Source organism: Eriocheir sinensis, chromosome 15 (genome assembly GCF_024679095.1).
Source record: "Eriocheir sinensis breed Jianghai 21 chromosome 15, ASM2467909v1, whole genome shotgun sequence".
NCBI lineage: Eukaryota > Metazoa > Arthropoda > Malacostraca > Decapoda > Varunidae > Eriocheir > Eriocheir sinensis.
The window spans coordinates 643,126-659,139 of NC_066523.1; the positions used below are offsets into that span (position 1 = coordinate 643,126).

The 16,014-nt window shown below is 46.6% G+C and overlaps 1 long non-coding RNA gene across 1 annotated transcript in view; it reads right to left on the bottom strand.

Annotated features, from left to right (window-relative positions):
- Positions 1–221: 221 nt before the first annotated feature.
- The window catches only part of LOC126999058 (uncharacterized), a 54,293-nt gene continuing 38,500 nt past the window's right edge, over positions 222–16,014 (bottom strand). Inside the window, exon 3 of the long non-coding RNA XR_007753118.1 lies at positions 222–300. This is a non-coding gene — a long non-coding RNA (uncharacterized LOC126999058). The remainder of the gene's footprint in view (positions 301–16,014) is intronic.

Sequence of the window (16,014 nt, forward strand, 5' to 3'; positions counted from 1 at the left end):
CCCTGACACACACACACACACACACACACGGCCAGCCACGCGGGAGGACATGGTGGAGCCCATCCCGATGAAGTCTTCACTCACTCTCTCCTTTCTTCTCTCCTCCCTTCCCTTACTGGACGTTTCTAGCCACCACAGTCTTCTGATGCAACAATATTCTCTATGGTAATGGATGCAAAGCTATTTAAGTAAGATGAAAGTACTGAAACACCACAACAACACTTACCCACATGAAGGGGATCTAGCACGTCACTGGCCTCTCATCTGTTGTGACGCAGAGCCTTCTTCAGGTGGTCCATGCTGGAACACAAAACAACTGTGAAGCTTTGAAAAGGGGTATACATGACGAGGGTTTTCTATATCTGAATTTAGGCCAATTAAGTTTATATATATTCATGTGGAAGGAACCTGATGGCTCTCTCCTTCCTAACGGGTTACACTAGTTACTACTTTTACTACTACTACCCTTCGTGGGGGTCTGTAGTTAATATGTGTGTGTGTGTGTGTGTGTGTGTGTGGGTGGGTGCTCGTTTGCGTCCACCAAAAGCTTCCTCTCCATATGGGCCGAGCATCTATATAAATCCATGTAATCAAGCGCTTTAAAGAGTGCCCCCCACGCCATCTATGGACAGCCGCCGCCGCTATACACCTGCCTCACTTGCCCCACTCTGCCCCCCAGCACATCTTCAATCTAAAGAGGTTACCGTGATAACTGACGCGGCTTGCCTGTGTGTACAACCGTGGTAAGAAGGTGAAGGAGAGGTGAGAGGTGAGTAAAGGAGGAATGGAGTAAGAAACAATGAAAGGAGAAGGAGAAAGATGTGTTATGAGCCTTGAGAGTGAAGGATTAAACCATACATTTTCTATCCTGCCACTCACGCAAGACATTCTACTCGCCTGATATTATAATTATAGTGATCATGTCCACCATCGTCATCATCAGCTTCAGCCATTACTAGTCTTGCAAGAAAAAGGCCTTTCCCAACGTTATCCTCTCTGATATTAGAGCACTTTATCCTGCTCCGGCCAATTCACTAACTTCATATGGGTCCGACGCGGCAGAGAGGCTACGAGTGCAATCTCAGCTCACGGCAGCTTCTACAGAGAGAGGGGTAGCGCTCCTTGTAACCCTAGAATAACTGCATAGCCCTGGCCCATGGAACTTCGACTCTTTTTACTGCTACTACAAACAATAATAATAATAATAATAATAATAATAATAATAATAATAATAATAATAATAATAATAATGATAATAATAATAATAGCAAACAAAAGCAAGTAACCACAACACAACCGCCTATCTCAGAGGTGTTATATGCGTAAGAACAGGAAACGGCTCCCACAGGTATAAGGAGGAGGAAGAAGAGGAGAAGGAGGAGGAGGAGGAGGAGGAGGAGCGGAGGTAACTTGAACGGTTGAGTAGACGTATTTGTACGCGTCACGCCCCCGCCTGGACACACAAACACACACACCTGAGCAGCGGGAGTGAAAGTGAGAAAATGACCCGCCTCCTCCTCCTCCTCCTCCTCCTTCTTTCTCTTCCTCCTTCACCTTCTCCTCTTCACGCGAGTACTTCTCTTGCTCCTTTTCCTTTTCTTCCTACTCTTTCTCTCCTCCTTTTCCACCTCTTATTCAGACCGTTTCATCTCGTGTGAGGAAAAGAAGAGAGGTCGGGAGAGGGACAATCGTGATGGAGGAAAATGAAAAGGAGATATAGTAGTAGTAGTAGCAGTAGTAGTAGAAGCAGTAGCAGTAGCAGTAGCAGTAGTAGTAGTAGTAGTAGTAGTAGTAGTAGTAGTAGTAGTAGTAGTTGTAATAGTAGTCGGAGCAGGAGGAGGAGGAGAAGGAAGAAGAGAAGGAGAAGAAGGAAGTGAAGTGTGTGTGTGGAGGAGGAGGAGGAGGACGAGAGAGAAGATTGAGTGCCGTGAATGCCTTAGTGAAGAGCGCACACACACACACACACACACCTCGAGGACTTCAGCGCGGCCTAAAGTGGCTCATTCAGGAGTATAGGAACCCCCGGGGCCTGTGTGAGGGGCGTGAAGTGTGCCGCGGCTCCTTTATGGCAATTTATGTCCCGCGCATGACCTTCACGGGGAGAGAGGAATGCGCCAACGGCCGGACATCATGCACTCATGCCCTACACTGCAGCGGAGTTGGCGAGCGGACCTTCTTGTCTCTCCAACTCGTATTATCAAACGTTTGCGGGTCTTATTAGGACGGTTTCTTAGGGCCACAGAGGAGCTATGTCGGGTTGTCCTGAGTGCTTGTCCCGTTCACTGCGCGGAAGCCTTGCACAACTACCGCCAGGCTCAGGAAACCACCCATGGATACCCCGATAACTTCTACGAGAGCCTTTTTAAACAGATGGACTAAGGTTTCGAAGGGTTCAATAATACGGACCTTATACCTACACGGACTCACTCGTACTGCCAGCCTTACTTTTTTTTAAGTAAAGAAGCATTGTCCGTTAACGCCAATTCCTGCTATACGGGCACGTGGCACGTTACCCAGAGGCCGACCCTGCTCATCGGGCTGTCTGTGTAAGAGACAATCCTGAGTGGAGGGGGCCAAGGGGACGCCCATGGAGTTCGTGGCTTGAGCAAGTCGGTAGATCCTGTCAGGAGGTCCTCATGATGGGAAAGGGGCCTGCATGGAGACTCGCCCGGAGGCCCCCCCCCGGACTTGGCGTCGTAGGCTGCGTGAGGCGACGCACCCCCCGGCGTATGCTCCCATTGATTGATTGATTGATTTATAGTTATCTGTGCTGCCTGATCACTTAATCCCCTAAAGTGAGGACAGGAAACTGGCTGATAGAAATTAGTCAGAAGTGGATAGGAAGAATAGATGATGTTGGGTTTAGAGGAGCTACCCGGTGTACTATTATAACAGCCTGGCTTCCTGCATACTTCTTACGTCCTCATGTCATGCTATCATTATGTCCCACTTAGGTTTTTTCTGTGTTCTTACAATGACCACTATTTGAAGCCTTAAAAAGTGCGCGTTGTACCTAACCAAAGGGCGATCTATTACAAATGCAGCCATAGTGTATACATTAATCATGGCTATAACGTGTATGTGGGTGTGAGGGAGCTAAGGCAGAGGAGAGAACGAGAAGTAATATAAAAAAGTAAAGCGGTAAATTTCAATAAGATTTTAGTAGTTGGCAAGACTGTGAGAACGAGTGTGATGAGATAGGAGGTGATGAATGAGGTGGAGGAGGAGGAAGAGGAGGAGGAGGAGGAGGTGGTGATTGAATGAAGGAGGTGGGTGGTGAGAGATGTGGAGGTGGAGGTGGTGGTGGTGGTGGTGGTGGAACAATTGTGGAAGTGAATGAGAGAGTGGAGGAGGTGTGTGTGTGTGTGTGTGTGTGTGTGTGTGTGTGTGTGTGTGTGTGTGTGTGTGTGTGTGTACCACCACCTCCTACCCTTACCCCGCAATCCTCACTCCAACACCTCCAACACCACCACCACCACCACTACGCATGGGAGCCCCGCGAGACGGCCGAGTGGCGCAACACCGCATCATCACCGCCATTACCGCGATGCATTGATACGCCGTGATTTACAAGGTCCAAAGTTTCAATGGTTAATCAGCGGGTCTGCCCCTTGAGAAACAGTGTGTGCCATTATTTGTTGAGTCCCCCCTCGCCACACCGCGCCACACTGCTCTTCCTTCATCTCATCTGCCTTTTCTCTTCTTCCTTTTCTTCTCTACTTGGCTTTCTTTTTTTCAGCTCCTCCTCCTCCTCCTCCTCCTTCTCCTTCCACTGACTCCTCCTCTTCCACCTCCTTTATCATGTTTGCAGCTGGACAGTTTAATATGATCATTGGCCCGTTCAGTTCAGGCATTGTGTGTGTGTGTGTGTGTGTGTGTGTGTGTGTGTGTGTGTGTGTGTGTGTGTGTGTGTGTGTGTGTGTGTGTGTGTGTGTGTGTGTGTTCTCTCTCCCTTAGTATCCCTTCTTTTTTGTCTTTCCTTTACTGCATTTTCCCTCTCTCCCTCCAACTCTCCCCTCCTTCTCTCTTCCTTTTCTCAGCCTTCGTGATCCCTTCTTCCCTCCCCTTTTCCTCCCTGTCCTCATTTTTCAACGTTTTACACTTCCTCAGTCCTCCTTTCTCTTTCTCCTTTCTTACCCTTTCTCTCCTTCCTCCCATTAAATACCTCCATCTTTCTCCCTTCCTTTCCCTCTCCCTTCCCTTTCCCTCACCTCTCCCCTATCACAGGAATCCCAGTTTAATTATGCTGTGGGGGTAATCGTTCTTCCAGACACTCTCACCTGTGCCTACCTGCCTAAACCATCGCTAATACAATGCCTCAACTCTATCCACGACGGAGTAAAGTCTAATATTTTCCCTGAAGAATAAGCGAAGGGTGGCAATACACGCTGTCATTCACGTCCCGTTTGTCTATAGGAATAATAGGTCTTCCGAACACCTTCACCTATACCGCGGCTGATGTAGTGGCGCGCCTCCCTCCCTTGACGGGGCGAGAGCCTAATATTTGCCCGGAAAAGAGAGTACGGGGTGGCAGTGCCCGCTGTACATTACGTCCCGTTGGTCGCCTCGCCTCGCCGGCCAGAGCAGCTCGCCGTACGGGATTGGAGGGCTGGCTTGGTTTAACCCGTAGATTATAGTGTTTAGGGCACCTTTCTATACAATATGCCTGACTTACGAGGGGCAGAAATAATTACTTAGATTCGAGTATGTTTTTGTTATGGTAATGAGGCGCGGCATTAAAAGTGGAGAGGCGTGACTGCGGCTCGAGTAAAATCGGTGACTGAAAGAAAGGTCCGATGAGCAAGATGGCCGTTGATAGACGAAGGGGAGAATTAAGGGATGAGTTATAGCGGCGGAGATAATAGGATCCAGTAATGTTTACAAATGTTACCTCAGTCAGAGCCTGGTTGTAAATGTTATTTATTGGCAACTGGATCCCACGCACACCGCCCTAACCCTCCGCGGCATGACCCGGGAAAGTGGCCCTTACCTCGCCCGGCCCGAAGACCCGATTTTGCAGGACGCGGCCGGCAGTTTTATAGCGCCGTAAAGTTGGCCTCCTATTTGGACATCTACCGTTCACGTGTCCTTCAATAATTTATGATGGATAGAAGGGAAAAAAGACTTACATTTTATTAATCGTTCTATCTCTCATCAAAGCCGATACGGGACAGCAGAGGTGTTCCAGGAAGCCACCAGCCCACGGACGATGCTTCCCCTCCGCCCTTCCCTTCCCACACCTTCCCCATCCTTCCTCTCCCCCCACCCTTTCACTGCCTTCCTCCCCTCCCTTCCCCATTCCTCATCTGTACTCCTTATCCCTCTTCTATTGCTCTTTTCCTCCTTCCATTCCCCTCCCCATCCCTTCATTGCCCTCCCCTCTCCCTTCCCCTTTCCTCCCAGTCCTTCCTTACTCTTTTTCTCCATTCCCGTCTGCTTTCCTCCTCTTGTTTCCTACCTTCTACTCTTCGTCCATCCCATTCCTCTCCCTTCATTCCCTCTTCTCCCTTTACCAACAATACCCCTTCCCTTCCCCTCTCCTCTTACCCTCTCTTTCCCTTTCCTTCGCTCCCCTTCCCTCCTACTCCTCCACCATCCCTTACCTCTCTCCCCATCACCTATACATTCCCTACTTCATCCTTACCTCCCCTCCCTTCTCCTTCTACTCCCCACCCTTCCCGTACCATAATCTCACTTTTAAGCCCCGCATTTGTCATCCTCTTAAGTTTATCTCCCATCCTCTTCTTCCCCTCCCACGTCAGCATCATATCCGTCCCCTCCTATTCCACTCAACACGTTCCTATGGCGACAGTACACCAGCCACCCTCTCCTCGCCCGGCCACGTTCCCTGCAGGTCATTTGTTCTCGGACGCTTTCGGCTCACAACAGATATTTCCAAAGCCCACATGCGTGTTTTTCATATACACCAACAACCTATACGAAAGAGTTATCAAATATGGGTGTGTAAGCCACGAAACATTTGAGAATATAGGGCCCTCACCAACTTACTTGCCCCTCTCTGCTTGCCCGGCACACACACACACACACACATACACACACACCATGCAAGCCGCAGCGGATGTGAGTGTCAGGGAAACAGATTATTCTCGCCAATACCAAACTATTATTCTCGCCGACGCGTTACTCCTCGCCCGGAAGGATACGATCGCCGGACCTCGCTCCCCGCGCTGATGAGACGAGGATTTTGACAGCTACATAATAAAGGATAATTGTGGCGGGAGACATTACCATAAATACGACATTACCACGCGCGGGGAGAGGGATGGAGGGAGGGCGAGGAAGGAGGGTAGGGAGGAGGTGGGAAGGGAGGTCATGGGATAGAGCAGAGAGAGAAGAAAGGAGAGAGGGACAGTACAGTGATGTGAAAGGATGGTGAAGGAAGGGAAGGAAAGTTAAAGGAATATCCAGTGAAAATTAAGATGAAGGAAGAAATGTGATAGAAGGAAAAGGAAGGGAAGGAAGGGAGATAGAAAGCAAGATGGAAGAAAAGGAAGAGTTGCATGATGTGATATGAAAAGGGGAGGAAGAGGAGAGGGAAGAGGGAGAAATAAAGCAAGATAAGAGAGGAGGAAGAGAGGAAGGAAAGGAAGGACGGTTGATGAAAAGAAAGAAGGATAGCTGATGAAGGAAGGACAGAAGGAAGGAAAGAAGGAAAGAAGGCTGATAAATGAAGAAAGGAGGAAAGGAAAGCCGGTAAAGGAAGGAATATGGGAAGGGAAGAAATGAATGAATGAATGAATAAATAAATAAAGGAAGGAAGGAAGGAGGGAAAGGATGGTAGCGGCCGGGCGATCAGCTGTTTGGAGTCCATTAGTGTTATAGCGCCGCCAAGGTCACGTCCGAACAAAACATGACCATCAGCTGTGACGTGTGTTCCGCTGCTGCCCTGACAAGTGTTGCGGCGTTACTGTTAATGAGACAAAGATGAGGGCTGGTAATGACACGCTGGTGCTGGTGGTGGAGGTGCTGGTGGAACGGACCCTCTAATGGATGATGGTGTTGATAGCGGAGGTGATGGTGGAGGTGATAGTGAGGGAGATGTTGTTATTGGTGGAGCTGTATGAGTGTTCTCGGTGCGGCTTGGAGATGTGTTGAGGAGATAGACGTGGGTCCTTCCTTGTACCTTCGCGTGTTGTTGGTCCGTGCAGGAAGTTGTCTATCACGGAGGTATAGTTCAAAGGGTGCTCTGTCTCCTGGTTTAGCATTTCCTCTCTCTCTCTCTCTCTCTCTCTCTCTCTCTCTCTCTCTCTCTCTCTCTCTCTCTCTCTCTCTCTCTCTCTCTCTCTCTCTCTCTCTCTCTCTCTCTCTCTCTCTCTCCGCTAAATCCAATATCCCCCTTTTCTCTCCCCTCCCTTTGTCACCCTCTCTCCCTTTCCCCCTTCTTATGTCGTGAGAGAGAGAGAGAGAGAGAGAGAGAGAGAGAGAGAGAGAGAGAGAGAGAGAGAGAGAGAGAGAGAGAGAGAGAGAGAGAGAGAGAGAGAGAGAGAGAGAGAGAGAGAGAGAGAGAGAGAGAGATTAATCATAACCCAGACTCTGTGTTCTCCTTCTGCTATGTGGGTCAGTGATCTGGTGCTCGAGATATGGGTATTGGTAGACTTATTATTGTGTCTAGCTGCTAATCAGTAGTGTACCAGTATAGTATGCCTTGCTAAGAATCCGCGGGGTAATGTTTTTTCAACCACCACAGGCTCAAGGGCCAATAAGACGGAGATGGACACCAAGGCCACGCCGCGGATCTTGGTGTAAGGCCTCAACTTTAGGTACCTTGCTGCGGGTACCAGAATTACCCCAAATCATTACCACATCCTTTTCTAGGCCATTGTTATCTATATCTTGGACAGACACTCTGGTCCCTGCATTCTGTTTCAGCGCTTAAGGTAATGTAGTGATGATCGAGATACGACGTTTAATATCATATTGTGGGACAGCGTATATATGTTTTGAAGCTACTTAACTCCAGGATGTCAAAAGGAAGATCAGGAGTGTGTTGTGTGTTGTCAGGGAGAGGAAGGGAAAAAGAGATGAAAAGAAAAAGGAAAAGACAAGGAGAAACCACCACCACCACCACAATGAAAACAACAACAGCAGCAACAACAACAAAAAAACAAGTATATAAAGGTGTTGATCATTAGTATTACAAAAGGAGAACGAAACGAAAAGAAAAAGGAGAAGAAACAAGGAAGGAAAAACCATCCCCACAAACCACCACCACCACCACAACAACAACAACAGCAAGCAGGAATATATGAATACAGGTGTCGATCATTAGCGTTCTGTTCAGGTGTTCACGGCGGCGGTGCTATCTGTCGGTCGTGCGGCGCGGCGGGGCGTGTGATCAGGGCTGGCTGGCTATTTCCTGGCGGCGAAGGGATTATTTTTTTCTCTCCTCCTCTTGGACATTATTGCCATCAGATAAGACGGACGTGATTCCATAATGGCGGAACCCGTGTGTCGGAGAGCAGTGTTTTCCGACGATACGATAAAGCCGCCACCATTTTACGGACCACGTTATAAAAAAGAGGTGAGATAAGGAGTATAATTTATCACCTGTGTGTGTGTGTGAGGTGTGTGTGAGGTGTGTGTGTGTGTGTGTGTGTGTGTGTGTGTGTGTGTGTGTGTGTAATAGTATACTTTTTTCCTTCTTATTTCTGTATTTTCTTCATTTTTTTCGGGGGAGAGGAATAAATAAAGAAAATAGAAAGCTAAATACATGAACGAGGAGTGTATATAGAAAGGATAGCAAGATACATAAGCGAGGGAAAAGGCAAGGAAATAAAGAAAAGCAGGCGAAGAGAAAAACAATAAAAATAAAAACGATACAGAAAGGAGGAAAGGAAGAGGCAGAAGATATATAAAGGAGAGGAAGGTAACGTTAGCGAAGAGGAAGGAAAGGAAATGAAGAAAAGCAAGTAAAGAGAAGACTTGATAATAATGAAAAAAAACTATAAAAAAGAAGAAAGTAAAGAGGCAGAGGGGGAGACGGTGAGGAGGCGAGCGAGCGGCTGTTAGCGAAAAAAAGAAGAAAAAAGGAATAGAGAATATTACACTAAAATGAACCATGTAATGATCAGATGCAACAGGGACACGTGACTTCCTTTTTCCTGTACCCGAAGATGAGGGCGATAACTAGCAGGTGTGTGTGTGTGTGTGTGTGTGTGTGTGTGAGAGAGAGAGAGAGAGAGAGAGAGAGAGAGAGAGAGAGAGAGAGAGTTATCATATGGGAACAAAAAAGACAAAAAAAATGAATGAATGAAAGAAAGATGAAGACAAGAAAAAGGAGAAAGATAAACAAGTAAATGATGAAGAAGAAAAAACACAATCACATTCCACAAAATAAAGATAAATAAAAAGAGAAAAAAAAGAGTGAATGGACGAACAAAGACACGACAAAAAAGAGAGAAAGACAATTGAGTAAATGATGAAATAAAAAAACATTACATTCCACAAAGAGCAGAAAAGAAGATAACATATATTCCCTGACATAATAACAACTCACACCGATGTTCTGCTTATTTCTCGGCATGATGACGGAATGTCTAATCAAAGCGAGGACTTGAGAGGAAATCGTAAAATAAGGTGGAACTGTTCTGTCGTAAATATCCGTGTATAAATATTCAAATCTTACGAAATGGGTCATGGAAATGATAAGAAAAATCCCTTCATCATTCAACTCAGGTAAGGAAAAGGTGTTAGTGGTGAAGGCAGGTGAAAGCTGATGAGGAGTAGAGAGGGGAAGAGCGAGAGGAGGACGAGGAGGAGGAGGAGAGATGCCCTGCAAACTGCAAATTGGTTATTCCTCTGTTCCGTAGTTATTCCTTTCTCTCTCTCTCTCTCTCTCTCTCTCTCTCTCTCTCTCTCTCTCTCTCTCTCTCTCTCTCTCTCTCTCTCTCTCTCTCTCTCTCAATCTAGTCGTTATTGCTTATCATATTCTTAATTAATGCATCTCCGCTCACTCTAAGCATCCCCCCCTATAGTGTATGTGGTATTGACAAGTCACCAGATATATATTACCGTGTGAACTGACCTGTAAGCTCTTTTGCCAAGCCCGTGCAGAACATAAAGTCGTGTTCACAAACGTATAGATATTGTTTGCAAATATTTTTTTTTCCCTTTCCTTCAATTCCTTTATCACCAGATCCTTCCTTACATCCCTCTCTCTTCTTCATCCTCATCTTCCCTAGCTCATTAACCCTTCTCCTCTTCCTCCCTGGTTCACCCCCCTTTTCCTACCGCCGCCAGCCCGTCCATCACCACACGCATTTGTCACCGCGTCGCCGCCTGGCCGCAGCTCATTAGCCGCCTTCCCACGCACGGCTCACCTCTGACCTGACCTGGTGCAGCGCTGGGTCACGTTATGTTTTCATAGGCACACCGGAGAGAGAGAGAGAGAGAGAGAGAGAGAGAGAGAGAGAGAGAGAGAGAGAGATTCATTCTTAAAACAAACAGCCGCCACTTCCTGCACCTTAATGTTCCCTAAGGCAGCCATATTAGCTAATTTAGTCAGTGTCAATTTGGTTTAGGAGCCGATCACATAGCCTGAGCTAGACTCCATTGACAACAGGGGACTAGAGTCTGAACCCTAGGGCCTGAGTGATCTGAGATTCTGTGTAAATCTATGTAATCAAGCGGTAGAAAGAGTCCCCCCACGCCATCTATGGACAGCCGTTGCCCCTACATTCCTGTCTCACCTGTCTCTCGCTACGGATCATGGGAAGTGAGTGTAGGAGAGGTGGAAGGCGAGGAAAGGAAGACAGAAGAAAGAAAATAATGAGAAGAGGATGATAAATATGTGGTATGACTCTTAAAAGTGAATGATTAAAACTTTGCAGTCACGGGCGAGTACTTTCAGGCTGGTATTACAAGACACTTTGCCATATCACATCAGCTATTTCTAAAGGTCAAAGAGGGGATCAATCGGGTTCTAATGAGTGTTCCTTTAGGTTCATGGCACAGAAGAAGGGTCAGACTACCACCAGGGTCATAAAACTACCCCTGGAAATGCCCACAACTCCTACGAAAGCCTTGTCAAATATGTGTTCTTGGGTGGCGAAATGTCTCATAATACGACCCTGAGTCAGTATCCTGCCACTAACACAAGGCATTCTATTTGTCAGAGATTATATATGTAGGTCATCATATACATCATCATCATCGTCATCATCTTCAGTCATTATTAGTCCTCTTTAGTACAACGGCCTTTCCCAACGCTCTCCTCTCTGTCTGATGTTAATGCACTTCTCTATCTTGCACGGAGGAGGAGGTGAAGGAGGAGGAGGAGGAAGAGGAGAATGTATACCTTAGTGATCTGTTTTATTTATGTACATTTTTCTGTGTAGTCTAAAGAAGAGATGCAGGGAAGAGGAGGAGGAAATACACACACACACACACACACACACACACACACACACACACACACACACACACACACACACACACACACACACGCGCTGCATGGGTGGCGCCGCCGTGGCCTGCATCGCCCCAGCCTCTCACTCTCGCGTCCCTGTAATCTTGACCCGTGAACCTGTGAATTATTCGATGGAGCTCAGGAAGATTGAGACGAATGAGCTTCAACCATTACGAAAAGCGCGCGCACACACACCCTTTTCTTTCTTTCTCTCGATCTGTCTGTCTATACCATCGAAAACCGTAAAGCATATCGGATTCTTTCTTTCCATTATGCTCTCCACACGCTGAGGTTTTTTTCTTCTCTTTTTTTATGTGTGGGTGATTTTCTGGTTTCTCATTTTCTTTGCAAGTCAGTATATCAGGGTTTTTCCTTAGTCTTTCTTTTCTTGCGCTTAAGTTATTAACATCTATAACGAATGAAATCAAAATCTTTCTGTCATAAAGGTCTTGTAAACCTCCCATTTTTTTTCTCTAAAGCCTTGAATTCCGTCGAAATGTTGCCTCCTTATCTATCTTTTACCAATAGTTCCATGCTAACTCCTCCTCTGATCTTGCTAACTGCATGTCCCCACCCCTCGGCCGCTTTCGCATCCACAACCTTCTACTCTAGTTCATCCCTATGCTGGTTTACTTCCTACTGTAAGAGTTAACCAATGTTTAATCATTTCATCCTTTCATTGGTTAACTCTGGAACAGCCGTTCTTCATCTGTTTGTATATTCTCCTTCCTATGACTTAAACGCCCTCAACAGTGGATCATCAAGACACCTTTCCAACCTGAACTGATAATGCATTGAACTTGTTTTCCTCTCGTTGTAGCAGCGTTTAGCGACCATATTTTCAGGTTCTTGTTGTGCCCTTGTCTGCCTCCGTTGCTCTGAGAACCGTCATTACCGGCGGTCCATTGTCTACTTCCAAGGTCTGTGTCCAACTCTCTCAGCAAAACCCGGAGCCTGGGTACAATTGTATATAAGTTAAAGGTTTCACAAGCCTTCCATGAATACCTAAGAGGCGTCAACAGCTCTCCAGGTATCGACTTGAAAGTGAAAACATTTACGTAAATCTTTTTCTTCCGTTGTTAACCTCACCGCCAGAAAATCTCACACGATATTTTGCATCAAATTCAACGAAGGTGAAAGTTACGGAAATCTGTTATGGCGTCATACGAGAAACTGTGTTAAAGAGAGGGATTTTTTCCTCCTTTTTTTCTCTCTCAGTGTGTGTGTGTGTGTGTGTGTGTGTGTGTGTGTGTGTGTGTGTGTGTGTGTGTGTGTGTGTGTGTGTGACTTCCTATATAAACACACACACACACACACACACACACACACACACACACACACATTTGCCCAAAGAACTAAATAATCAATACATAGAAAAAAACCGATTTAGAAAATAAATAAAAAAATAACCTCCAAGTAAAAAAAGTTTAAATCTGAAAATGAAAACAAAAAAAGATGATAAAAGGTGACCGAGAAAGTGATGGATTATTGATAGAAAATAAAAGAAACGACAGCAGTGTAATTGTTCAGCAGTCCAAACGTAATGCACACGCTAAAAGCTTCCCTGACAGGCACGTAGACGTACGTCCTAAACACGGCACGGGTTAGACTGATAAACGTCAGCGTGGCGAGGAAAGGAAAGAGATCAAATTCAAACGGTCACCCACAGTAATGAATCTAAGTAAAGAAGGCGACTTCCTGTAGTTATTTACCGAGCTGCTCAGTAAACAGCCTCACCCTTACTGACTGGCGGAGGAGGAGGAGGAGGAGGAAGAGGAGGAGGAAGAAAAGGAAGAGGCCACAATGATGATAAGATGGAAGAGGAGGGACACTAACACAGCCACAAACAAACCAAGTAATAACGCCAAGCAATGAAGGAAAAATGCCACCGAACAACGGCCGCCATAAACGAGGAAGGGGAGGAGGAGGAGGAGGAGGAGGAGGAAGGGATGACGAGGACGACCACACAGACGTCCGTATGTTGAGGGCGACCCTTGAGGCTGGACCACGATTACGACCCAGGCTCATCATGCTGTTAGGCTGAAAGAGAGAGAGAGAGAGAGAGAGAGAGAGAGAGAGAGAGAGAGAGAGAAAATATATATATTGTTCTTTTTTCTGCTTTCCTTCCCGCACTGTCATATAGGTAAGGAAGGGAATAAGGAGGTGCTTGTTTGAAGGAACTTAGCACACACAGGTATCAAGGGAGACCTGCAGCGCCTCCTTCAAGTACCGTGATGCTGGAGGAGGCGACCCATCTAGGAGCGAACAACGACCCTTAAACTCAGACACTTTCGGCTCTTAAAACAACAATTTCCAGAGGCCTCAAAGGAGATTAGTCGGGTTCCCATGAGGGTTTTCACATTCATGGTGCAGAGGCCTTGTCAAACTATCACTAGGCTCATAAAACTACCCGTGGAAATACTAACACAAGCTCAACGGAAACCTTATCTTATGTAAGTGTGTAAGAAACGTTTGTGAATACGGGCTTCAAGTTTTAAGGCGCACCCCTGCCTGCTTGTCTTCTCGTTCTTGTATGATTTGCCGTTCTCCTTTTCCCTCCCTTCCGTACCCACTGTCGTTCTGGTTCTCGTTCTGGTTTTCGTTTTCGTTCCCCGGAGCTCATCAATTATTCGTCGATGCAAAGGAGAATTTACGGAGACAACAACATGCATATCAACACACCTCAGGAATCTGGCGAGTACTCTCTCTCTCTCTCTCTCTCTCTCTCTCTCTCTCTCTCTCTCTCTCTCTCTCTCTCTCTCTCTCTCTCTCTCTCTCTCTCTCTCTCTCTCTCTCTCTCTCTCTCTCTCTCTCTCTCTGTGTGTGTGTGTGTGTGTGTGTGTGTGTGTGTGTGTGTGTGTGTGTGTTGTCCTGGGCATTGTTCAACAAATTGCATGGAATTGCTCTTGTCATTTGAGCGAGGAATTTTGATTTTCATCTCTCTCTCTCTCTCTCTCTCTCTCTCTCTCTCTCTCTCTCTCTCTCTCTCTCTCTCTCTCTCTCTCTCTCTCTCTCTCTCTCTCTCTCTCTCTCTTCATTCATTAGTAACTCCCCCGGGGAAATACTTGGGGTCACAATGGTCTACGTCCGCTTAGTTTACATATATTTACAATCACAAATTCCTTCACTTTTTTTTCATTATACTCTACAATAAGCATTAAAGTGAGTCATCACACACACACACACACACACACACACACACACACGCACACACACCTCTGAACGTGTCCTATCTCTTCTCATCAAGTGATCATATCCATGTAGTGTTTAGACCTATATCTATGCCTCGCCTATGCTTCTCACCAACATGTCTTCTCTTCACATCAAGACACGGATATTAACACATTTAAACAAACTTAGGGATTAGGGTATGGCGATGGTACCGACATAATGCGGGTTTTGCTGGAGATGGAGGAGGAGGAGGAGGATGGGATGTGGGGGAGAGAGGAGGGAGTGCGGCGGTGGTAAAGATGAGGGGGGTGAAAGGGGGAGGCCGGTGCTTGTTAAGAGGATGGGGCAGGGAGGCAGGGTGATGATGGAGGAAGGAGTGATGGGGGGATGAAAGTTGGGGAGGCTGGTGCTCGTTAAGAGGGGGAGGGGGTATGAAAGTGGAAGAGGGAGGGAGGAGAGACAAGGAGAGAGTGAGAGAGAGGTGGCGGGAAAGCCTGTCACAATCTGTCTTCCTTCTTTCTATCAATGACTCAAGTTTGCAGTAGAAAAATAAACTCACTGAAATAAACGTGTCTGTAAAAATAAGCTTGATAAAGGAAATATTGACAGCCAGTAGTTTGTCTTCGTCTGTACACGCAAATTAACGGCACTAAAAACAGCATTTATGTATGGAGGTGAAAAATGGATATCACGGAGGGTATTAAAAGGTAAAGTTAAGGGCATGCACTATAGCTGCGCGTGGCGTCAGTGCTAATCTCCGTCTAATTGGCCATTGATGGATTGATTTAGGAGAGGAGTGGTAAGCTCTCTCTCTCTCTCTCTCTCTCTCTCTCTCTCTCTCTCTCTCTCTCTCTCTCTCTCTCTCTCTCTCTCTCTGTGTGTGTGTGTGTGTGTGTGTGTGTGTGTGTGTGTGTGTGTGTGTGTGTGTTAGCGTCCCTCCTCCCCCAACCCCCCCCACTCTTTCCCCTTCCTCTACACACACACACACACACACACACACACACACACACACACACGTAGCATGATTATAATAGCAAGCAGTCCTGGGCCAACATACATCATCATCGTCGTCATCATCAGCATTAACTCGTGTGCATTAACTTTACATAATGGCTTCTTCTTCCTTCGTCTCGAGTCCGCATCATCAGCGTCGCGGGGGGAATGCGTCGGGCGCTCGCTTCCCGTCCTCGAGGTGCTGTTATGAAGCCCTCCGTGTCCCATCATTGCCAGGGTCTGTTTCCTTTTCTTATATGCATTTTTCCTTATGCTTTTTTCAACTGTTCTTTTTGTTCCTCTTCGGTGTTGTTAAGCGTTCTTCGTGTCCCATCATCGTCACGTTGTTTCCTCTTTTATTCGTTTCTTCTTATGTTCTTTTTCCAGCTCTTTGTTGTTATTGTTCCTCTTCAGTGGTGTTA